Here is a 13171-nt window from a genome sequence, read left to right as displayed (position 1 = left end):
TCTCAGGAAAAGTTCAACAATAACCATATGATACCGTCAAGAACATCTTATGTTTATTAGATTATTCATAAGAAAACATTGATTGGACTCAGAATGATTTCATTAATGTTCGTTGTTAGTGCAATAAATTCCTATTGCTAGCTTCTCGATTTCTCGCAATGTGAGAATGGTTTTGTATGCAGTCCAATGCTACCAAATGAGTATACAAGTATAGTGCGCATCCATGGTTATGAGCTTGGAACATCAACAATATGGAATGGTTGTATATAGCTACAATGATCAAGGAAAATGGTGCAAAGTTATCAACCAATGAATGGAGGAGGGTGCACATCCATGACCAAAGACATGATTCACTAAAATCCATGCTAGTCCAAGTTTGGTTGGAGGAAAGTGCTTTATGGATGTCGACTCGAACTGGTTTGAAGCTTCAACTATCTCATCAACAATTACTTATGGTGAGAGGTTACTTGCATGCACTGACTAGCCAGGGTAACGCTCTTCAGCGTATGCTTGAAGTCAAAGGCAAAGAAAAAGAAAGATCTTGCAAGAGGAAAACACCAAAGTCATGGTGGTAAATAAAATGAGAAAATTGATCTTGTGTGTTCCTCACAACACTGGTTTGAATAGATACTTCATGGTGTTTGGATAAGCCTCCATGCCATGTCGTCGTAGAATCCAAATGGTTTCTAAGGAGGACTGACCTCATCTACTATTTTATGAACCATCTGGTGCCGGAAAGGAATCTTTAATCATGGCTTTTCTTAAGGAGATATTTGGTCCAGGGGTTGAGAAGGTGAAGGTAGAAAATAAGACATCAAAGATTGAGGTTGGTACAAGGATTATTGATGAGGAGTTGACAACAATATCAAGTAATCATCACGTGCAATTGAATCCTAGTAATGCATGTTTCAAGGATAAATATGTTGTTTAAGATATTATCAAAGAAATGGATAAGAGTAGGGCCACTGATGTAAATGGGAATAAATGATTCAAAGTGGTTGTTCTCAATAAATTTGACAAGCTTTCTAAATAGGCTCATCACTCTCTCCGACACACAATGGAAGTCTACAGTGGAGCATGCCGAATAGTTTTATTCGATGATAGTGTGTCGAAAGTACTTGAAGCAGTGAGATCTGGTTGCCTGAATATTCGCGTCAATTCACCTTCAAAGGAGAAAATACTTGAAGTATTTGAATATATTGCTAAGAAAGAAGGACTACATCTTCCTTTGGGATTCACAGGTCGTATAACTCAATAATCTAACAGATACTTAAGGAGAGAAATTCTTTGCTTTGAGGCTTGCAAAGTGAAACATTGGAACTTCATTTGGATTCTTTTATGTTTTAGATCACCATGGAAAAAAAGGAAAGGCATATCTCTTAAATACTATGGTGAACGTGTCTGTTGGGTTATTGAGGAAAGGAGTTGTGACAAATATAGTAGACCACCGAAGCTTAGCTAGCTGTGGTCGATGTGCCTCTACTAGTAGTGCGCAAGGGTCAATTATTTCTAGAAGCCAATCACCAGCTCGAACCAAATTGGAAACAAATCCTCTTGTTTTGATTGTAATTAATTTATATTAACAAACGATCCTAAATTTATAAGCCATATAACAATCGATCCGGTTAATTAGAGGCATCACTGCTGCTATATAATGGATATTGTTGTTCACGCATAGGAAGGCGGGATCGCATAGGATCGATGGGATTGCAAAAGAACGCTACGTGGAAATCAAACCTGTACATTGTATTATTTGCAGAGTCTGGATTTCAATTGCGCCATAAGAGGAATCTGAGCCCAGTGGAATGATCCCTGGAGGGGACCACTAGAGCCCAACATTTAATTATTTAGCATTCATGTAATTTGGTTTTAGTAGCAATATGATTTTGCAATTAATTTATATTTTCCAGGCTAATTCAAATTTCTAAGATGGGTTGTTGATTTGATTTTTACAGTGAGATCGAGCTAGTTGTTCGGGCCCATCAACTAGTTCGTTAGCTAAATTTCTTAGGATTTATTTATTTCACTGCATTTTATTTCTTGTTAGTGTGATTTAATTACATGCTTGTGTAATTCATTTGACTACGTTTTATTTTTATTTCCTGAATTGTGTAGTGTGATTTAAACTCTGCTTTGCCATTTCATGATTTCTTAATTGCATAGGTTTGATAAATTTAATGCCAATGTCATTTTAGGATTTATTTCCGTTTGAGTAATTAGATTAAAAATAGAGTAAATTGAACAAGTGATTCTTTCTCATTTTCATTAATTGCCTTGTTCTCTTTCTTATACAAAAAAAACATATTTTTAGTCTGCAAGGATTCAAGACAAGGACAAAAAATTAGTATAATATTAATAAGGATTTCATTTTATTCACCATTCATATTGTTTGACACTTATAAGAAATCATTACATGGAATTTATTATGGATTGAATATTTCCATACACTTATGATTTCTTTCCAACAACAATACTTGCATCATTCGGAAGAAGCATTTTAAGTACATATTTTAAAATAGTTGAAATTGAATTTGTTTCATGCTTTCATATTTGCAGCATAGCTGTAGTCTTTTAAGAAGCTTTGCATTCTTTATTTATTGCAGTGTGTTTACTTTGGAATGTATTTTCTTGAATGATTTCATTTTCGAATTGTTTTGATCTTACAAATCCCTAAGGTCATATTCTGACATATATTGTGTTACGTCTCTAAGTCTTACAATCCTGGATTGACAATTTAAATGTGGGTGTAAATCTAGCATTTATACCTCCTAACATTTTGGCGCCCTTGCCGGGGAGGCATTGTAGGATAAGGCCTCACAATTTGTTATACTTTTTCCTTTCTTTAGAAACTAAATTTTTAGATTAACGTGATTGCCCTTGCTAGCTGAAGCATATTGGGTGGTATTTCGAGAAAGCTCACAAACTAGGGTTTCTTTACTGCAAATAAGTGATTTTCCTTACTGAAAAGTGTGGTTGTTTTGTTTACTGCAATTGAGATTAATTGAATTTTTTTCCCACTTTTACCATCAGAGGGAAACTAGAGGGCGGAGATGACGGTAAGACGTGAGTGAAGAGCCACATCCGCTTTTGTTTGGTCGCTCCAAGGTTTGGTTGCTCGAATAAACAATGATTTCAAGTTTGGTGCTAACCAGATTTTCAAGCTAGTAAGATAATGTTAGGAAGTGTGATGTTATTCCAAGAATTATCTCAAATTCTAGCAGAAGTTGGGGTCTCCACTTCATAGAAAGATCACATTTTGGCATCAATCAGAGAAAGGTATATTCCTCTGGAAGAGAAGATTCATGAAGATTCAGAAGGTCTTCCTAAGGAGACTGAGAAGCTATGGATCATGCATGATGAGGATAAGCTATTAGAAGCAGAATATATATCTGATCCGGCCTAAACTTTAGAGGATAGACAAGGAAATGTGTAGGATTTGTACGATGCGCTGGATGTTGTGCATGAATCAAGTAACCAAGAGTATATGGATCCCATAGAATCCTAGTTCCAAATGACTGTCATTATCCACTTCTCCTTTATCATTCGACAATTTGTAGCATCACATCAGTTAGTGCAGCTAGTACCTCATGTTTTGGTATTTTCTCGTATATACTTTTCAAATTTGAACATGAGTATAATTGTCCTTCTATTGCGCACGTGGATGCATTGGAAGTACTTCTATACTTAAAAAGGAGTCTTCTGCTTTTTAGGGTAGAGTAGGGTAGGAGAATAAATGAATAAAGTTGTTATAATAACGCTATTAGGGTTTTGATTTTCAAAGTATAACCACTGAAACTGCTTTTGATCCACATTAGTTGTTGACACACATCTGTGACAAATATTGTTGAGTATGATTCACTCTAATACCTCATGATTTTGCAAAAGTAACCATGATTAATCACTCTAATGAGTTGTCGTCTGAGATATATATTTTCAGTTTCCCTTAGAAGGTACTATTGGAGAGCCCCCTATGGTGGACCACTCTTGTAAAAGATCATAATAAGTTGTTCATGAGAACACTAGAATTATTAACTCAAAGAATCTTTCAGTCATTATCTAGGATATTTTTAATAAGTCTTTAGGGTAGAGGAACTAGCCAGTAATGATTAGTCATTAAAAAATTTCACACCATCCTGTACTCTTAAGGAGTAGATCTGTCTCCCCACTTATTTAGTAACCTTTAAAGGTTAATCATAATCAGAGTTTATAAACGATTTAGGGAAGGATAGGAGGTCTTGTGATGAGCCGACCTACCACGATCATAAGACCTAACATGCATGACATTACTGCTGCTGGTCACCACACCAGAGTAATGGCTTTCAGCTAAAAAGCTGGAAGACAGGAGGTCTCATCACGAGCCAACCTGTTCATCCATGTTACTTTTTGTGAGTGGCACTGCCATCAGCTGGTTACCAAGACAGGACAGTTACCTTCATCTAAAAGTCAAATAATCTAACTCTGAATCTATATCTAGTAAGTGGGACATAGACATTTCACTGGGTTAAAAGACATCCCTGCCAAGGTTATGGACACTTGTGGGCAGTAGGGCCATGTATGTGGTATTAAAGTTGATCATATACTATGATTTGCTTGGTTATCCTTCTCTTTCCCTGAAACTCGTCATTTTAATTCTTGGACAATGGTTTTAAGATGATTTGAACATGATGCTTTGAGTTCTATTTTTCAAAAATCAAGAATCTTTAATGATGTGGTACCCTTAGTGAAGGTAACTCTTTATGCTGGTTAAGGATAATTTTTCTTTTACATCTAAATGACAAATAAATTTAGAATGTTCAATAAAGAGGTTATTGATTGGTCCAGGAAAGTGTCATAATGCTCAATTTTTATTTCCCTTTTTCTGGTATCATAACTCTTTTTAATTTTTATGGTAATTAAAGTGATGAATTACTCAATGATGACTACTCACAAGGTGTTGATTGACAACCATGTGTATTGATTGTGGTTTCCTCTAAATACATGCTACATAGTCTAAGGTACAAGATTTCCAAAGTAGGTGCAGAATCTTGTGGTAGTATTCTTGAAATTGCAACATTTTAGCAAAAACTTGATTTTATCATAAGGCTCTGGGTAGAAACAAAAATAGGAATTCATTTGGGACAAGATAAAAGGTATGTGCAATACTTTTTCTCCATAATGTCTACATTTTGTACCTGATCTTGTTACATTACTATAGTCGATACTTTAATTAGAACTGTAACATGGTTTTGGCTAGTAATGTAATAGTTATGTTCCAGGCTAATGAATGCTTTAAAATACCAGGCATCTTCATCCTTGCTGAAATTTTTGCTGACATTTATTGGAAGCATAGTTTGATCTTCAAATATTTCCCTTGTAATCTTTCATATTTTTATAGTCTAAAGGTTTGGCTTGCATGAGGATGTGCAAGAAGATTAGCATGGGGGGATGTTGAGCTGCATTTTTACCCAGATTTTTATAGTTTTTATCAAATAATTCTATGCTTGTGACTATTGTTTTTAATCATTATTATCTTATTAAGTTGACAGTTAGAGGCATTTAGAGACAATATCTATTAAATTAATAAATTCTTCTTGAAGAATGTTTTGTGTGTAAATTTCATTATATGCTTTCTTGGTGGCAGATGAATAATTCTAGCACCAGTAGTGCAAGAATGTTTTGTAAAATGAATTTGAGTACAGAAGCATAAACATATTTGAACACGGATTCATAGAAGAAACAACATGAATTCAATGACAAAGATTGAAAAACCACATACCTACACTATCTCATTCATCGGCCTATTTCATGGCAAGACTACACTCTCTCAGGAAAAGTTCAACAACAACCATATGATACCATTAAGAACATCTTATATTTATGAGATTATTCACAAGAAAACATTGATTTGACTGAGAATTCCTTGATTAATGTTCGTTGTTAGTGCAAGAAATGTCTATTTCTAGCTTCCTGATTTCTGGCAATATGAGAATGGTTTTGTATGCAGTCCAATGCTACAAAATGAGTATACAAGTATAGTGCGCATCCATGGCTCTGAGCTTGGAACATCAACAATATGGAATGGTTGTATACAGCTACAATGATCAAGGAAAATGGTGCAAAGTCATCAACCAATGAATGGAGGAGGGTGCATGTCCATGACCAAAGACATGATTCACTAAAATCTATGCTAGTCCAAGTTTGGTTGGAGGAAAGTGCTTTGTGGATGTCGACTCGAACTGGTTTGAAGCTTCAACTATCTCACCAACAATTACGTATGGCGAGAGGTTACTTGCATGCACTGACTAGCCAGGGTAACGCTCTTCAGTGTATGCTTGAAGTCAAAAGCAAAGAAAAAGAAAGGTCTTGCAAGAGGAAAACACCAAAGTCATGGCGGTAAATAAAATGAGAAAATTGATCTTGTGTGCTCCTCACAACACTGGTTTGAATAGATACTTCATGGTGTTTGGATAAGCCTCCATGCCATGTCGTCATAGAAGCCAAATGGTTTCTAAGCAGGACTGCCCTCATCTACTATTTTATGAACCATCTGGTGCCAGAAAGGAATCTTTAATCATGGCTTTTCTTAAGGAGATATTTGGTCCAGGGGTTGAGAAGGTGAAGGTAGAAAAAAGTCATCGAAGATTGAGGTTGGTACAAGGACCATTGATGTGGAGTTGACAACAGTATCAAGTAATCATCACATGGAATTGAATCCTAGTAATGCATGTTTCCAAGATAAATATGTTTAAGAGATTATCAAATAAATGGCTAATAGTAGGCCCATTGATGTAAATGGGAATAAATGCTTCGAAGTGCTTGTTCTCAATAAAGTTGGCAAGATTTCTAAAGAGGCTCATCACTCTCTCCGACGCACAATGGAAGTCTAGAGTGGAGCATGCCGAATAGTTTTATGTTGTGATAGTGTGTCAAAAGTACTTGAAGCAGTGAGATCTCATTGCCTGAATATTCGTGTCAATTCACCTTCAAAGGAGAAAATAGTTGAAGTATTTGAATATATTGCTATGAAAGAAGGACTACAACTTCCTTTGAGATTCACAAGTCGTATAGCTCAACAATCTAACAGAGACTTAAGGAGAGAAATTCTTTGCTTTGAGGCTTGCAAAGTGCAACATTGGAACTTCATTTGGCTTCTTTTATGTTTTAGATCACCATGGAAAAAACAAGGGAATGCATATCTCTTTAATACTGTGGTGAATGCGTTTGCTGGGTTGTTGAGGAAAGGAGTTGCAACAAATATAGTAGACCACTGAAGCTTAGCCAGCCATGATCAATGTGCCTCTACTATCAGTGCGTAAGGGTCAATTATTTCTAGAAGCCAATCACCAGCCCAAACCCAATTGGAAACAAATTCTCTTGTTTTGATTGTAATTAATTTATATTAACAAACGATCCTAAATTTATATGCCATATAACAATCAATCTGGTTAATTAGAGGCAACACTGCTGCTATATAATGGAGATTTTTGTTCATGCATAGGAAGGTGGGATTGCACAGGATCACTGGGATTGCAGAAGAACACTACGTGGAAATCAAACCTGTGCATTGTATTATTTGCAGAGTTTGAATTTCAATTGTGCCATAAGAGGAATATAAACCCAGTGGAATGATCCCTGGAGGGGACCACTGGAGCCCAACATTTAATTATTTAGCATTCATGTAATTTGGTTTCAGTAGCAATATGATTTTGCAATTAATTTATATTTTCCAGGCTAATTCGAATTTCTGAGATGGGTTGTTGATTTGATTTTTACAGTGAGATCGAGCTGGTTGTTCGGGCCCATCAACCAGTTCATTAGCTAAATTTCTTAGGATTTATTTATTTCACTGCATTTTATTTCTTGTTAGTGTGATTTAATTACATGCTTGTGTAATTCATTTGACTACGTTTTATTTTTATTTCTTGAATTGTGTAGTGTGATTTAAACTCTGCTTTGCCATTTCATGATTTCTTAATTGCATAGGTTTGATAAATTTAATGCCAATGTCATTTTAGGATTTATTTATGTTCGAGTAATTAGATTAAAAATAGAGTAAACTTAACAAGTGCTTCTTTCTCATTTTCACTAATTGCCCTATTCTCTTTATTATATAACAAAACATATTTTTAGTCTGCAGGGATTCAAGACAGGGACAAAAAAATAGTATAAGAGTAATAAGGATTTCATTTGATTCACCATTCATATTGTTTGGCACTTATAAGAAATCATTACATGGAATTTATCTTGGTGTTTTAAGAAAACAACATTTACTCAAATATCAAGATTACTTTGAGTACATTTTTAACATAATTAAAGTGTCCAACAACACTCTTGAAGATATCCTCATTCGATGATTTTAAATTATGGATTGAATATTTCCATACACTTATGATTTCTTTCCAGCAATAGTACTTGCATCATTCAGAAGAAGCATTTTAAGTACAGATTTTAAAATAGTTGAAATTGAATTTGTTTCATGCTTTGATATTTGTAGCGTAGTTGTAGTCTTTTAAGAAGATTTGCATTCTTTATTTGTTGCAGTATGTTTACTTTGGAATGCCTTTTCTTAAATGATTTCCTTTTCAAATTGTTTTGATCTTACAAATCCCTGAGGTCATATTCTGGCATATCTTGTGTTACATCTCTAAGTCTTACAACCCCAGATTAACAATTTTAATGTGGGTGTAAATCTATAATTTATACCTCCCAATAGGCCCAACTCATCCAGCATAGCTTCACCTATCGCACTCCTGTCCTCTGTTGAGCAGGCTCCCTATTAGGTTTTTCTCCTCTTTGGGAAGCGTAGTTTATAGTCTCACAATCCCTTGCAGCTGCCAGGATTACTAAGACTATCTTGCTGCCATGCAGTCATTGCGCAGGAGCAGGATCCCCTGTATATAGATTCAACCTACTTCCATTCACTTTTTGAGACTACCATTTTTGATCTCCTTAACAACATATGGCCCCAACCAGTGCATTTAAAATTTTCCTGGAAATTTTGTGATCTTGCTGTCATATAGCAGCACTAAATCATCCTCCTTGAAAGTGTGCAGCTTGATATGCCTATCATGCCATGATTTTTCGCATTCCTTTTGCACCTGCTGATGAAATCCTACAAAGAAGTGATCCTCTTCTAACTCCATTAGCTGCATGAGCCGTTTCTCCAATGTTTCGCGATCCACCATCTCTTTCAAAGTTGAAATACGTAAACTTGGCACAATATACTCGATAGGTATCACTGCTTCAATCCCATAGACAAACCTAAATGGTGTTTGGCCTGTCAACTTCTTGCAGGTCATCCTATATGCCCATTTCACTGCTGGTACACGCATATCCTAGTCATTCCTCTGCACGTTCCAGACCTTCGTCAATGCATTCTCCAAGATTTTGTTAAATGCTTCCACTATTCCATTCGTCTTTGGGTGATAGGGTGTGCTCTTTTAATGATACACCTGGAATTCCTCAAGCATTGCGTTGATTGTTTCATTCAAGAAATGTGTACCCCTATGACTCATCAACACCTTAGGGCATCCAAACCGTGTTAAAACATTTTCAAACAAAAACTTGCAACGATGGAAGCTTTACAATCCTTCATTGGCTGTGATTCCACCCATCTGGTTAAATATTATGTTGCAGTAATGATATACCGCGCGCCTATCTTCTTACCTAGCGGTTGTATTGGACTTATGAAATCAATGGCCTACTCATAAAATACCTGCAATGAGACCTAAGGATTTAAAGGAAATTCATTTCTTCGCGAAGGATTTCTCATCCTTTGGCAAGCATTACACACCTTGCAGTATGACTTAGAATCCTTGTGTAATGTCGGCCACCATAACCCAACGCACAAAATATTTTGCACGGTCGCTTTTCCTGCTTAGTATCCTCTTGTTGCTCCACCATGGGCTTCAGCGAGGATACTAGCTTGTTCAAATTCTAGAACATATCTTCGCGGTATTTCATCTGTTCCCATCTGATACAAGTGACCTGCAATCACTGAAAAATATACGGCACAGACTACTAATTTCTTCTTCTACTGCGTGGAATATCCTTCTGGAGATGTACCCGTAGTTAAAAGCTGAATGGTATCAGCAAAATGGTCATTCGCGATGCACACCACAAAGAGTTGCGCATCTGGCAGTCCTTCCTCCAAACTATTTGGTTCTTCACCCATTTCAATCCGTGGCATATGGTCTGGTCCTGCATTCAGTCTTCTAGGCTTCACAATCACTTCAAAGTCATATTCTTGAAATAACAATAACCATCGAAAGATCTCCCCAACCCCAACACAGGCTTATTGACTAGGTACTTCAACGCAGAGTCATCTGTATACATTTTAAAGTGTCCACCCAACAAATAATCCTGAAACTTTTGCAGTGCGTAGACCATTGCTAGCCCTTCTTGCTCTGTAGTGTAATAATTCTTCTCAACCTTGGATAAATTTCTTCTCACAAAGGCTATCGAATGACCAATTTATCCTTCTCCTACCTTTGTTAATACCACTCCTAGTGCAATGAAAGAGGCATCTACATGTACATGGAACTCTTTCTTCCAATCTGGAAACACCAAAATAGGCACAATTACCATCTTTTCCTTCAAGACATCTAGACTACGCTGACAGTCTTCATCCCAGTAAAACATCACATCTTTCTTCAATAATTTTTCTGTCGGCATGGTTATCTGAGAATATGCCTTGATAAATTTTCTATAATATCCAGTGTGCCCCAATGTTGTGCGCAACTGTTTTACATTCCTAGGAGCTTCCAAATTCATAATCACAATGATCTTCGTAGGGTCCACCATCAATCCCTATTTACATACGACATGCCTGAGCAAAATTCCAAAGGGCACAAAATATGCACTTCTACAAATTTAGCGTGATCTGATACCTTCAACATGTATCTAGCATAAGGCACAGACTCACAACATGGCACTTTACCAACCCAAATACAGTCCAATCTTCGAAATAAACCTCCAAAAACTTGGATAAATTCCTTGAATGCCGCGATTACTAGGGAGAAAATTGTAGGCACATTCTTCAATTTGAATGGCATTACTGTATATTAAAAGAAAGCCCACTCCACTGTGAAGGTTGGCTTGCTTCGATCTTCTGTCGCGATCTTTATTTGATGATATCCTGAAAAGCCATCAATAAATGAATAAGCCTCTTGTCTGCCAACATTCTCTAATACTTCATCTGGAAATGGTGCTGGAAACGGATCATGCACGCATGCATAATTCAAATTTCTTATATCTATGCATATTTAGATTTCTCCTTTATGTTTCTTCTCTTGGACCACCATTGGGATTACCCAATCGGATTCCTCTACTGGTTCAATAATACTGGCATCCAACATATTATCCAGCTCTTGGCGCACCTTTTCTTTATACTTTGGATTTATACGATAAGGTCTCTACTTAACAGGCTTCGCATCTGGTTTCAACATAATCCTCATAACCTTTAAATCTCCAACGATCCCCTTCAAATCTAAAAAATTTGTTGGGAAGAGATCTGACTATTATCCCAACAGTTCAACTACCTTATCGACTGTATGTTTGTCCCAATAGTCACCTATCTTCGCGAACTTAGGCTCTACTTCAAATCCAATGTTTACTTGTCTAGTTTTCAAAGGTTCTGATATATTTGGGTTCACAACTTTTAGTCCTTTGACTTTGTGCTGTCCTTCTATCTCTGGAATGTTAATATTTTGTGGATCTTCTTCTTCCTCTTCAATAGTCACATTCTAACACTCCAGCACATGGCGTAGCTGTGTACTCCAATCCGACTGAGCCCATTCTACCAGTTCTTTAGGTGTTCTAAATATAACTTCTTTATCTCCTGGAGCGCTTCATCAATGCACTCAAACCCATCCTCAAAGCTGAAAGTTAATAAGAGACTCTCCCTTAAGATGTCCCATTCAGTTGTTCCATGGCGAAGCTCCGTCTCCAAATACTAATTCATTGGAATTGTATCTAAGGTATGATAGAAAATGTTAGGTCCCTATAATACTAGTGATTACCCCATTACTTTTGTCATTGTAGCCCTTATTGTCATTGTTGTGACCCTATTATCCCCATATTGTTATTATTGTGCACCCCAGAAGCCCACTATTTTTATTTATGTGGCCTTATATTATTATGGTTAGGTCGGCTTGGGTTATATTGTGACCCCTTAGACTCCTATATATAGAAAGGAGGTTTTTTCATTTGAATCATCCAAGAATTATTCATTTGTGTAATGTAAAGGAGGTTTCCCCCTTGAATAGGCTTATTTCTAAGTCGTTCATCTACCTTTTCTATCTTTTTGTGAGCTGGTTTCATAACATTTGGTATCAGAGCTTTGGATTCTAGGTTTCGCTGCTCCAAACAGGTCATCATGGAATTTTCACTATAACTTTTTTTCTGCGACGGTTTCAAAATCTTAAAAAAAACCCATTTCATAAGACATCATGATTAACATTGGGTCCAAATTTTATCTTGTCTCATTATATTTTCGGATATATAATCTGAGGAAGTTAGGGTTTCTACAGGCTCCTGAATTACATCCCAAACAGGTGACCTTGGGAAAATTGTCATAACATTCTCTCTGAGCATTAGATTGCAATTTTGTAAGAATTTATAGATAGAGGATGGCCTATAGTTTCCTGTGTATCTTTTTCAGGTCCTAAGGTTAAAACATGGATACCGGGCACTTCGTACAAATTCACTCTTGTGAAAAGTTATATAATCAAGCCATCTTGGGAGATTGCGCATAACCTTTTCTTCAAGAATCCAATTTTGATCATACTGGTGGCATTGGAAAGAGGACGTAGAGAGCTACCACAAGTCTAAATTTCATAACTGGAAGATCATAAATTACAGATATATATCAGATTCAATATCGAGCACCTACAAAGTGAAAAAAGGTGTGTATTTTTTAAAATATTTGCATAAGCTTGGTTTGAAAAATTAGTTTGAAGGAATTCAAAGGGCATAGGGAAGCATTATTATCAGTAATTGATGCCCCACAGAAAGAAAATGGAAACACCTAGTAAACAATTTGAAATCTCTAGCATGACTCATGAAGAAGAGGAAGAAATGCTACATGATATATCAAAATTACGAGACCAAGTGCAACAAATGTCACTCTCACAAAATCTAACAGAAGCTAAGATAAATGGCTTGGAATCTAAGATAAATGGCATGGAAGCTA

General features: G+C 36.3%; 2 pseudogenes; both read left to right on the top strand.

Moving 5' to 3' along the window:
* Positions 1 to 679: 679 nt before the first annotated feature.
* LOC149198718 (replication factor C subunit 3 pseudogene) lies at positions 680 to 1462 on the top strand (annotated as a pseudogene).
* A 5018-nt stretch (positions 1463 to 6480) lies between these two features.
* Positions 6481 to 7250, top strand: LOC149198717 (replication factor C subunit 5 pseudogene; annotated as a pseudogene).
* Positions 7251 to 13171: the final 5921 nt, after the last annotated feature.

This window comes from Pinus tabuliformis, chromosome 2_1 (assembly GCF_031772625.1).
Source record: "Pinus tabuliformis cultivar Carrire ecotype Pingquan chromosome 2_1, CPIR1, whole genome shotgun sequence".
NCBI lineage: Eukaryota > Viridiplantae > Streptophyta > Pinopsida > Pinales > Pinaceae > Pinus > Pinus tabuliformis.
Note: the sequence above shows the minus strand (reverse complement) of the source record. Positions and strands in the feature narration are given on the sequence as shown.